Source organism: Cydia splendana, chromosome 21, assembly GCF_910591565.1.
Source record: "Cydia splendana chromosome 21, ilCydSple1.2, whole genome shotgun sequence".
Taxonomy (NCBI): domain Eukaryota; kingdom Metazoa; phylum Arthropoda; class Insecta; order Lepidoptera; family Tortricidae; genus Cydia; species Cydia splendana.
Genome location: NC_085980.1, coordinates 1,236,500 through 1,250,048, shown reverse-complemented (window position 1 = coordinate 1,250,048; position 13,549 = coordinate 1,236,500). Strand labels below are relative to the sequence as shown.

Sequence of the window (13,549 nt, the reverse complement as noted above, 5' to 3'; positions counted from 1 at the left end):
TTTCGTGCTTGCATGGTTGACGTCAAAGATGTGTGGGTTATACACAGAATTCAGGTACACGTCTTTCCTGAAACCATCCCCAAGTTAAAGGTATAATATATAGCTTAATCTGAGTAAACCCAATGATATTATATAAATATAGATATATAATACTCATATAGTTATACAGCACAAATAATACTTCCATGTTAATTTCATTACCTATAATTCCTACGAATGCTCTAATATTGAATGAAATAATTTGATTTGTTCCCAAAGTTGAACTTTGAGGGTAAAGGATGACCTAGACCGGACCGAGCCCGGGCTCAGGCGTCCGACATGTCATTTTCTATGATGGCTGATCGGTGATCACGTGATGGTGCTTTCCATAGAGAACGAAGCGCCGGAGGCTCTGGCCTGGTCCCGGCCCGGTCTTGCGTCCTTAACTTATATCAGCTATTCCTCTATGTACAGTCGACGTCAAAAATATGTTTACACTTTTGCACCTTACTCCTTTGTAATAAGGCGAAAAGTGTGAACATATATTTGACGTCGACTGTACGAGGCAAGGAATAACACATTTTATGAGCAAGTGTGATGAAACATCGTCGTTTATTTAGCATCTGATACATTTGCCCCAGCGGTAAACCGACTAGAGGTAAACCGAAACACGGAGGTTAACCGAAAACACCGAGGTAAACCGAAACACAGAGGTAAACCGAAAACACAGACGTAAACCGAAAACACCGAGGTAAATCGAAACACAGAGGTAAACCGAAAACACAGAGGTTAACCGAAAACACAGAGGTAAACCGAAACACAGAGGAAAACCGAAAACACAGAGGTAAGCCGAAACACAGAGGTAAACCGAAAACACAGTGGTAAACCGAGAACAAGATGGAAGGACGTAGTGCTAAAAGATATGATTGAGTGCAAAGTATCCGAAAACGACGTCAAGGATAGGGCGAAGTGGAAGGGAAAGACACGGAAAGCTGACCCCATCACCATGTGGGATATATAGCTTGGAAGAGAGAGAGAGAGAAATTCGCCCCAGCGGAACTCGATACTCTCGAGAGCCACCACATATCTTCAGATAACATGCTTTCGGCGCGGCTTAGCTGTCCGAGATTCTAGTGAAGCAGGATTCGGACTTTGAGGTGTTTTCTTGATTTGATACTGATATGAGATTATTCGTAGTGCAATTCACTCACACAAACTTAGTGTGAGCTAGATGTACAATTGTACATATGTACCCCGGTTCGACACTTAAAAAATGCGAGGAAAAGTGAAACATAAAAGAAATTATAACTCGTTCTGAGCCATGCCGGGTCCAAAGGTCCCCATCACACTAGCAGCGTTACCTCGCTGTATGGCGATGGAGACCTGTTGGACAAGCCACGACTCAGAACGGGAATTTAATTCTTCTTCTTTCTCGCGTTATCCCGGCATTTTGCCATGGCTCATGGGAGCCTGGGGTCCGCTTGACAATTAATCCCAAGAATTGACGTAAGCACTAGTTTTTACGAAAGCGACTGCCATCTGACCTTCCAACCCAGAGGGGAAACTAGGCCTTATAAGGGATTAGTCCGGTTTCCTCACGATGTTTTCCTTCACCGAAAAGCGACTGGTAAATATCAAATGATATTTCGTACATAAGTTCCGAAAAAGTCATTGGTACGAGCCGGGATTTGAACCCGCGACCTCCGGATTGAAAGTCGCACGCTCTTATCGCTAGGCCACCAGCGCTTCTCGGGACGGGAATTTAATTATTGTCAGAATGACTAAAGATGTCAAATGTCGGATATTTACAGTTGCGACTAATATCAGTAATATCGAATCAAGATTAGAGTACTATGTATGTCCAAATGCCGTTCAGGTATTAGTATAGGTGTACTAGGTAGGTATATGGATTACATACGTGATGATTGCAATGTATGTTAGAGGATTTAGGCCGTTTGGTATTACACAGGATTACATCACGTCAACAAAGCCGTTGATATACTATTGCATTACAATGTGATAATATATTATAATCCTGTTGTGGAAAATATACCTATAAATAAATTAATTAAATTACACTGTAAGTAAAAAAAACTAATTGCATTTAGTACTTATCTGAAGTTTTCTTGTAGATGTTTTTATTGTAATTTTGTGAATCACACAAAACTGCAACTATGAAGTTTGATTTTTTTTTTAAATAAAAAACATGCACGTGCATATTCTCCTAACATGCAAATAGTAACCTGCAATAATATTTTACACAACTTCTTCTTCTTCCTTCCCTTATCCCACCTATGTGGGGTCGTACAATAATGACAATAATGGTAATAATGGTGGGGTAATATTTTACACAACGAAGGCCGCAAAAATATCTGGCACGATCTTATTTGTAGATCCATAAGAGCATGTCACATATTTTTGCGGCCTTCGTTGTGTAACATATTATTGCACGTGACTGTACAAGCCTCAATTTGGGTTCATGTAAATCTTTCAATCAGAAAATATTTATAGTTTGTTAAAGACTGTCTCATTTCAATCACAGACAGACAGAATCATACTATCTTTTTCTTACTAGTACTAGCACCCAAAATTAAAGGATGAGTATAGCTTATTGGTTCTTAAGGGGCCCACTGATTAACAGTTCGCCGGACGGTATCGACCTGTCAGTTGTTCGGAACTGTCAAAATGTTGTTCTAACTGACAGGCCGATACCGTCCGGCGGACTGTTAATCAGTGGGCCCCTTTACTGATTGACAAATTGGTTTGAACAGATAAGTTTCAATGATCTTTACACAATGTGATAAATATAAAATAACACAGCCCCATCCCTAGTTCTAAATTCAAATCAAATCGCTCGCGGTCGCAATTGGCTGCAAACAGCGCTAATTATCGTTCGCGAGGCGTTGATTGGTCGAAATTAAATTCATGCGAAATAATGCGATACCGCTGACCGTGCCATTCTCGCGTTTGGGATTCTATTAACACTAGCAAGTTTTAATGAGGATGAGGATTAAAAAATTAGCCTGTCATAAAATTAAACACTGAAACAAATTAAAAGTAGAAAAAATCACTTAATAATTCAAATTCAAATAATTTATTTCGGAAACATATGTCCATAGTTGTTAGTAACAAAAATAACTTAGAGCTAGCGTTAGTACAATTAATACACACAGTCATATTATCACAGTCAAAACACAATCATACATAACCTAGTGAGCAATGCAAACGGTTCCAGTGCTCCTGGAAACGCCCCTGCCATCTATCTGCAATGGTGTTTAGTATGCTGTTTGGGCTGCCACTCAACCTCTTCACTAAGGATGCCACTCTTTTGCGCAAAATAGCGGCAAAGCTGTCCGTGTGAGCATCAGTAAACATCTGCGATGCACTACAAAATCGCGGCAACCCCAACAGCATCCTAAAACCATTGTTGTACTGGACTCTAAGGGCCCTGAGCGCCTTCTGCGTGTAGTTAACCCACAGGCTGCAGGTATAAAAGGTCTGACAATATGCTTTAAAGAGCGTCACTTTAACATTCTTAGAACACCTTGCAAACCTGCGAGCCACCATATTGCATCTGACCGCCAGGGCCCTACGCTCCCGTTCTATGTCCAGGTCATCACTCATGGACTCAGAGACCCAGTGTCCGAGGGATTTAAAACGCGTGACTTGCTTCAAAGGATCGCCATTCAGCTTTACCTGTGGAACTGAGTATGTTTTGCTACCCGCCTTGAACAGTAGCAGTTCGCTTTTTGTGACATTGTACCTCCTGTGGATGGCAAGAGGCCGAGAGGACGGTCACCCACCCGTTGGTCCGATCAAGTAAGGAACATTACAGGACTTACTGTCACTACTGCCCTTAGACAAGCCGAAGACAGGGTAAAATGGAAGCAGCTCGTCGAGGCCTCGGTGAAGGCATTTCAAGACAGGCACGACCTTCAGTAATGAAGAATACGAAGAAGAAGAAGACCTCCTATGGGCCTCCGCGTACCTCTCACATATGCGCAGCAGTTTGTAGAGGGCGCTGAAAGATGGGGCCAGCAGTACCATGTCATCTGCGTAGCTGATGTTATTGACCATTTTTCCGTCAATTGAGCATCCGACCATGGCACCGCTGAGCTCATCCATCAGGCTGTTCATATACAGGTTAAAAAGACAGGGCGAGCTAAGCCCGCCCTGTCTTACTCCACACTCAAGCTTGTACATTTTTGAGAGCGAACCGGCCCATTTAACACAATTGCTTTGGTTTTCATACCAGTACCTAAGCACACTAATAACCTCCCTAGGAACACTCGTTTCGGTCTCCAGTTTTGCCCACAACCTGTCATATGACACAAGGTCGAAAGCCTTGGACAGGTCCAGGAAGCATGCGTATACCGGTGTACCCCTTTCAGTGTAGTATTGAACAGTATGCTTGAGACTCAATATTGCAGTTTCGGTGGATAAGCCTGCCCTAAAACCCAATTGAGCATCGTGCAATTTGAGGTGCATCTTCAGTTGTTTTTTAAGCATACTGTCCAATACCTTACCAATAATAGTTCCTAAGGAGATAGGCCTATAGTTTCCGATGCTAGAGGCATCGCCACCCTTATTCTTTATAATAATAACACCATTCGCAGACGTATCTGCTTGATATAAAATTAATAAAATACTTTTATCAAAATGGACGTCGTAGTATCAACGCTGAAATATAATCATAACCCTCAACTCCCACAAGTTTAACTTCGCCGTAACCGGCAAAAAAAATTGACAAATTTTTTTATATGTCTGTTTTAATAAAAACATTTTAATCCCAAGAAATTCCTGAAACTCCAATCTCCTTTGCAACCCTTTAATACAATCCAATCCATTACAACATAGCCTAAAACCCCCGGGCCTAAAAAACCTAAAATCATGACAAAAAGTCCAAAAACACTTAAATATTACAAGGAGTTAGTACCTTTTAGTGCTAAATAAGTTTCCCTCCGAATAAACAAAGAGTGTAATGAGAAAAGTTGTCAATTTAAAAGCGTCGAAAATTGGGTAAAGAGCTATCTAATGAAATACCGGGAGCTCACTTTGGGATTAACCTCCTGAGACTAAATGTACATTACAATGTACATATTCGTGCAATCTAATTTGAAGCTTTCATGAACCAAATAAGGTACAAATTAATTTGAGAACTTTATAAATGGTGGGTCTTACGAGGTTAAAGCTGAGTTCCTTTGATGTCTCGTGTGGCGAGTCCAACGAGAAGTAGAAATTAAATAAGTAGGTACTTACTTATTAGTAACTGAAATACTTGAAACATTGGATTTCATGTAATGCGAAAGGTACAGTGATAGACAGAGCAGTGCCGGAGCTCATCTTATTGTTTTTTTAGGGTTCCGTACCTCATTGGAAAAAACCGAACCCTTATAGGATCACTTGTGCGTCTGTCTGTCTGTCTGTCCGACAATTCCCCCCTTTATCTCCGAAACTAGGTACTGGGTCTAAAATTTTGAAAAAATACACTAAATAATTCTTTACCTACAGATGACAGGAAAACCTATTAGAAATGTGCAGTCAAGCGTGAGTCGGACTTAATTACTTAGTTTTTGATCCGACCCCTACGGGTTTATTTAATTTTACACACAACAAAAGAACAGGGAAAGTACAAAGATAAACATAAATATAAATATAAGATAAAGATAAATATATTAAAGTATAAATTAAAAACAAAATCTCAAGAAATAAACAAAAATTTTAAGAACTAAAATAAATCATGTGTGTGCAGACCCCTTCTGGGTAAAAGCCTCCCCCAGAGTGTTCCATGTGTCTCTATCAGTGGCTGTATGGAGCCACCATTGCCCAGCTATGGTTACTATCTCGTCCGCCCACCTGGCGCGCGGACCGACTAGATTAGAAAGGCGTTAATAAGATCTAAGAGCAAAACTACTTCTGAACGGTTAAAACAAAATTTTTGACGATTTGTTCTTTCATAAGGCAGATTTAACTGTTCCTTATCAAAATTCCATAACCCCCATAAACTTGTAAAATTTACAAGAATTTATCGAACAAACTTAATCCCTGCGCGGGCCATAACCAATTATTTTTCAAAGCTCTTTTGAGACAGGTATTAATTGTCTGCCAGAAACGCAAACACCGCGACCAAAGAAAATGGATGAAACTTGGGAATTTATAATACGTATTAAAAAAGTAGGATGCCTCATAGGGATAAGTTCGCCTTTGTAGCTTACTTATGTAATCTATGGTATTTTTAACTTTTACGGCTCGATTCGGAAAATGAATTAGATTTCTACTAGACTTCAACAAGTTACGATACGGATAATTTAAAGATATTTGTAAGATAGATATGTCAAATTTGACGTTTCCGCGATTCTGGAGGTCCTCTTGAACGATTTCGACAAGTTATGACTTAGATATCCAAGTCACATCTAGTCGATATCTAATGTAGATCTAGTTGATCTCTAAATCGTCTCAAGATCTTGTGATTATCTCGAAATCCGAATAGGCCAGCAAACCTATAGTTTTTGACAGCCTTCAGGTTTGCCTACAAAACTGGAGGACTGGGTTTCAAATCCGATGTAGGTACAGTCAAAGAATGTAATTTGTACTTTGTCTTCCCATTTCGGACTTTGTCACAGTGACAATAGTATGAAGTCCCTAGCGACTTTCATATTGATTGTCACAGTGACAATAGTATGAGGTCTCTAGCGACTTTCATATTGATTGTCACAGTGACAATAGTATGAGGTCTCTAGCGACTTTCATATTGATTGTCACTGTGACAATAGTATGAGGTCTCTAGCGACTTTCATATTGATTGTCACTGTGACAAGGAACAAAATGGGTCATAAATTAAAATCTTTGACCGTACTAGGCGGTGAAATAATGATGTCCAGTCAAAGAATTTAACCCTTAATCAAATATCGGGAAATTATTTCCCACTTCATTCTAATTTACGAAATATTTTTTATCTTTTTAATGGCCGAACTTAGCGATACCAACCATACAGATTTAAAATCTTAGTAACATTTTGAATTTGAATATAAGATACCTCATACTATTGTCACTATAAAATGGGTCCGAAATTAAAATCTTGGGACTGTACTTACCCACCACACAATAAGCTTAAGGTGGGCTCGGCTAGGCCAATTTGTGTAAAATTGTCCCATAATATGAATATATTTATTTACTAAGAAGAAAAAATATGCCGTATATAGCTATATTATATTTTAAAAGCATTTATAATGCACCAATCCTGATTTATCTCCAAGCACGGAATTTAACTCAAAATTTCTAGGCTTTAGCTCGAAAAATCTCGACACTCGAAAAACCCTCACCATCGCTGTTCGTTAAATAAATATTCACAGTTATTTACTGACGGATCTGCGTTCAAATTTAACTCGCGACGCCAGAATTTCTATTCGCCCACCGCTAGGCTACATTCTTAGCGCAACCAGGCATGGCTCACTCCGGCGATTTTGTCGCGTCGCTACAAGCACATGCAGCCCACACCAAGTTTGGTGTCTAGCAGTAGTAGTTGCCGCACACCGCCTATGGTCGCTATGTAACGGACTCGTGCTCGCGCTTGCGCTTATATCTCTCGTAATAGACGCGTTTTGTTAGAGAGTGAACCTTCTGTACCTAGTACTATTATTTATTCTGTGGCGCAACGTCGTAGCCTATAATATGGATTTTCCGGTATGAAGCAAAATGTGACATGATTGAGCACTGATGAAGCCGCCGCCATTCAAACTTATGATTTCATTTTAAAACGACATTAACGGTAACATGAAATTTGATATGAACATAAGTGCGAGTCGGACTCGCGCACGAAGGGTTCCGTACCATTACGCAAAAAAAGGCAAAAAAATCACGTTTGTTGTATGGGGGCCAAGCTTAAATATTTATTATATTCTGTTTTTAGTATTTGTTGTTATATGTGATTTAGTATTTGTTGTATACGTAGCTATAGTGGGTTCGGTGCCTCGACCCCCTACTTAAGCTAACACTTAGTGTGATATCAGCCGCCGTTAGTTTCACTCGTCCCCTGTCACATACTGAACAGTATTTTTACCCCTTGGGTACGAAACTCTAAAAATGGACAACTCTATTACGTTCTATTACGTTCTGTTACGTTCTATTGCGTTCGTATGAGGTCCCTAGCGACTTTCATATTGATTGTCACTGTGACAATATTGCTTGTTAAATACAATGTCCAAAAGAAGATACAAATGTACAATTTAAAATCACAAGCCAGTTAGTCAACTAAATTAAACGGTACAACCCAACATGACAATATTCGTGTTTTCGCTAAATAAATATTGCATTTCACGAGGGTCTAAATTCTGTTGCAGCGGCTATGAATTCGAATTATAAATGCACGTGCTTAAAGGCGCACTTAGGGCTGTCACTGTAGTAATATTAAAGTTATCCTCGTAAGTCCACGCGTGCTTGTACGAGTACCAATTATATTTGAGTATTGATAAACTCATAAGAAAAAAAAAAACAGTTTCAAATTTTAAAGCTAAGAAAATGACCTGGATATTTCATGGTTAAATTATACACTCTCTATTTAGCTTAGAATAAATTTAAAAGTGGAAAAATTACTGTCTTGGGTGAGACTTGAACTCACGGCTTCTGGATCGATACTCCAGCGCTCTGCCATCTGAGCCACCAAGACCTCATCCATAGCCAGCAAATCTATTCTCTCTATCTATCTATTAATCTATTTATTGTTATAAGATACATAAATCTTATTCCTTAACAATACATATGAAGAAAAAAATCATTAGCAGTCCTTATTATTAGCGAAGAAGCAAGTAATTTTAGGCAAAATACCAAAATATATTATAAATACGGATAGAATTTATTTATCATGAAAACATGAAACAGGTAAAATAGACTTTGATGGTACTGCAATTTGAATGATGCGCATCTTTAAAACATACTTAAATAAGAAAATTAAAATAAAATTTTACCTATCTAAAAACTACAAAAAAACTTAAGGCTTTTCCGAAGAGTTAACTAACACCAATAAAATAACGTGTAATTAAAACAAAATAAGAGAGACGTGTGCAAGTGTGCATCGGATAGGACCAAATGGCGGGAAAGAGGGGAGGCCTTTGCCTAGCAGTGGGACACTCCGAGACGTGGTTGACGGTTGTATTTTGATGGAGGTTGATATATATATATATATAATATTCAATGATGTAAAGCAAAAAGTGACGTTAGCGATGGTGAAAGGTCACCCTTTTTTAAATGAACAACTTTTATGTGTTGATAATCGGTTGAATTTAAATGTTGTAGTAGTAGGTAGGTAGGTATGCGCTGTTTAAATTTACGAAAGTTTTTTCAAGCGGTTGATAGATTGCTTACTTTACCCTTTTCACTTTCCTTTTTTTAGTGTTCTAGTTTTACGGTCTTACTTTTACGCAATGTTGTTTTAGGTACATGTAACATTTGAATTATTATTAAAATTATAAAGTAAATAAAAGACAAAGTAAAAATAAGAAAATAACTATCATATGCTTAGATAAACTGTAAGGTCGTATATCCAGTAGAGTCAATTTTCAGGGGAAAAATATTGCTCTAAAATCTGTTGTTCCTACGTTGCCGTTCCTCGTAGGTAACAATATAATAATTCCCGCGCTCATCAATTAGGCTACTTTCCTACTAGTCAAATCAGCTTCTTTTTTAGAATTTGTCAAAACAATTTGCTAATATAGAATTTAAATGACGTCACGGTCAACTCACCTACTTTTTATATTTCTATCTGATTTATTTAATCAAAATTGTGTTTAAAAATAACTGCTCTATGTTTTTCTAATAATTATCTGTTGCTTTATTTTAAGTAGGTAGAGGAAACTTTCCTTTTGTTTTTAAATTATTAATGCAAGCAACAGCTTGCTTTTCAATTTGGGGGTCGAGTTACACGCCCCTGCGGAAGTGACTGACAACCCTAGCATGGTAAATGGGGAAACGTTTTTGCACTTTGTTCCCGGACTGTACTTTTCACTTACACAAACTTTGTTGGTACAGGTGGCTGGAAAAGTGGAATTTTTAACAATATCATTTGCCTAGGTAGATTTTATAGCAGTTTTTAAGTGAATGGGTGTAGTTGGGTGTGAAATTTTACAAACTTTTCTATGTTGATATGTGACATCGTTTTTATGATATCGCACTTGTTGTTTTATTTTGATGGATTTTAAATGTAAACATTATTTAATTCAATTTAATTCAATCCAACACCAAAGACTGTTCTAAATCTTGCTTGTAAATATCGCAATTTAAATGGCATATGCTATGAAAGTCACAATCTTGACTCTCTAAGTTAATAAATAAATACTTTTATAGGAAATTGATTTAACCATAAGCGCAGATAAAGAATAACGAAATCACTCCCTTCACCTAGCTTATACTCATAAACTTGTAGTTTGTTAACCAACAAAAGTTTTTGAATCTATAAAATTAAAGGCAATAGAGACTGTAGGGTGTATTCTATTATCATCCTGTATAAGCCTCAAATTATCTCAAAGATTCCAAACTATTGTGGACTCATCTTCATTACGGCATAAACAGTCAGACCTTCGTCACCGACGCGCCGAGTCATCGCCAATAGCTGATAACGCCCGGAGTTGCGCAGGGTACAGTGTTGGGCCCTAATTACTTCCTCAACAATTTGTTACACGTCGTTAATGTCTTTGTTCATGATGAAGATAGCGATTTAGGAATACCTGATAGATTTGAAGCCGGATCGGATAGTTGAGGGGTGTATGCATATTGCATAGCCAAAGCCAATACGCAGAGATACTTTAGAAAATTAAATATGTATAATGAGCCAGTATAGGAGAATTGGGTGAAAATAATAATAAAATTACTGGATAATCGGATGAATAACCAGACGTCCTATTAAATGGCATGTTGCTTGATAACAACATCCATGTAATTTTTTTTAAAGTAGACAGTGACTAAAATTCGCAAGTATTGGCACCTTAAATCAAAGATGGCTTAAGGGCAACCACTTACATATAAGGGCACCTCGAAGGGTGCTCAAGTACCTATGTGGTGTCACTTCCAAACAGCTAACCACAAGCTGCGTTGACTTGCCTTAGTGAAAACTATTGGGTGGTAGGATTGTCATATCTTTACGTCTTTAGTATGATTTAATTATAAACCGAATTCTGACCAAGACCGATCATTGTAAATGTATAAATATCTAATAGACAATGAACAGTTAATTACATTGTTAACCAAACTGCAATAAGAACTAGTTACAGAACCAAATTAACACTACACTGCATTGTGCAGTGTTTGTATAAGTTACAGTGCTTTCCTGCAATTATCTACGGTTTGCGAACGCCGCTAAAATTATTTACTGAACAATTAGTACTCAAAAGTCCTTCCTTGCGAATGTTGGTTGAGTCGCAGTAGACATACCTTTAGCAGTAATTTCTGAAGTTGTTTGAGCTTTGGGAAGGTTCGACTATAGGAACGGCAAGTCACGTTAAATAATAAATGTTAATTAGTAATTTAATATTAGCAATTATTGGCAAGGTTTTCTAAAGGGAACGTATTTAAAGAAATACCTAAGTGTACAGGTTTTTAACCGCCTTCAAAAAAAGGAGGTTCTCAATTCATCGAAATCTTTTTTATGTATGTTCCCCGATTGTTAAACGACCCACAACTCGTATGTAATACCTAAGACGTTAGTGTCTCACGCATCCATAGGCTAGAGTATTGGATCCACCAGGCGGTGCGTTAACTCTGGCTGTCCAAATTTGACATTTGACAATTCAGTTACCACAAAGAATATGGCGCTGTTCATCTCTTCAGCATGAAACTCGGAGGCACGGTTTTTGACCAATCCAGTGCGGCTACCACCAGTTTGGCACTGACATAAACGCTAGCGTAAACGTAACTTACTTTCTATGCATCGGTCGTACTGACATAATAGTGCCGCCGAAATGTATAGAAAGTAGATTACGAAGACGTTAGCTTATATGTCAGTGTTGACACTGTCAGTGACTCATGGTACGGGTACAGGGCGTAGCGCAAGCCAAACGTCTCTGTTCAAAATGGGCGAGGTGTTCAAAATGATCTTGACACGCTCTTATTCTCTTAACAATAAAGTCCGTCAAGATCATTTTGAACACCTCGCACGCTTATAAACTTCTACTGCTGACTGTATGTCCGTTCCCTTCTACAGATTACATCAAGTGATTCTCATGAATGTTTTAAGCAATTTTTTTTGCTGGTTTAGTTTTGGAGATTTGAAAAATTTTGACGATTGGTGATTCGTGAGGTCTACAACTACATCTTACAATTTGCATTAGCAGTGAATTTTTTACTTTATTCAAAAAGGACGAGTAAATGCGATAAAAACACGACTACTGTGCCACAGTAGTAGCCGGCCAGTAGGTCAACACGCTAATTAACAAACTGTCAGAGCGTCGGAACTTTCCTCCCAAGTTTTTCCCCCATTTATCTGTATCAAATTGACGGTCTTGGATCTTTAGAAGAATATCGGCAAGTTGAATTTCTGTGATGAAATTACCCGGGGCTGATTCTGATTCAACAACGTGTTTAAAAAAGAATAGAATAGAGCTATTTTTATTCGTGAGCACAAACTTAAAAAAGAAAATTATACAAGCAGATAAATAAAAAAGGAGAAAGTGCCACGAAATGGTGCATGTTGCTGGCGACTTCCAGCGCTGATCTTCCGATGAGATCATCCGATGAAACAATCACGACAGGTAACATGAATATAAAAACAAAATTAATATATACATACAAAAGACAAGGATAGTAATTAGTTAAAAATACATAGCAATAAATTACTATGTATGTATTTACGAGGACGATTCTAGTGTAACAATTTGTTATCGTTTTTAACTAGTTTTGATATGACCTTTATGTTGTATATATGACGAAGATTATTATCGATATGTATATATCGATAATAATCTTCAAAATAAGATCAAAATCGTACAAAGAAATCAAATCGGAATTGGCCTCCTGGTTGTGTAAGTGTTTGCGGTATTTTCTCTAGCATTTGCGGTTTTGCGTGGAATTTAATTAGAAAATGTGTGAATAAAATAAATGCTGGATTCTTGCTTTGTACAATTCAAGTTGAATTATATAATAGTCTGGACTTTGTAGATTTGCTATAAAAGAATATTAAAAATATGTGTAATTTTAACTTTTGCATAAGTAAACGCAAAAGTGTACATTGTTGACTAACAGAAATCAGTTATTGAAAGGTTCGGGACGAAAACGCTTCCTCACTTAAAATATTTAATCAAAATTATAATTTTAATGTGTCTCAAATTCTTGCAAAAGCAGATTTTTAAAGATAATAAAAAATCTTTTACTTTAACATATTTTAAAAACTCTAGTTTACAAAAATACTGAAGACTACATAAAAAAATTCCAAAGTTTCAAATCGGACTTTTAAAATAAAAAAAGTAAAATAGTTAATAAAGAAACGTAACGCATATATCAACGGATTATGCTGCAAAAACAAACACATCAAAATTATGTTAAAAGATTGTTTTATTTACTTCAAAAATCCACTGCTAACTCATAG

The 13,549-nt window shown here is 37.5% G+C and overlaps 1 protein-coding gene and 1 long non-coding RNA gene across 3 annotated transcripts in view; one reads left to right on the top strand and one right to left on the bottom strand.

Moving 5' to 3' along the window:
* LOC134801122 (alpha-2 adrenergic receptor) overlaps positions 1–13,549 on the top strand; it is a 670,379-nt gene that overhangs the window by 230,959 nt on the left and 425,871 nt on the right. The gene's annotated exons all lie outside the window — the stretch shown is intronic.
* The window catches only part of LOC134801197 (uncharacterized), a 369,363-nt gene that overhangs the window by 181,181 nt on the left and 174,633 nt on the right, over positions 1–13,549 (bottom strand). The window lies entirely within an intron of this gene.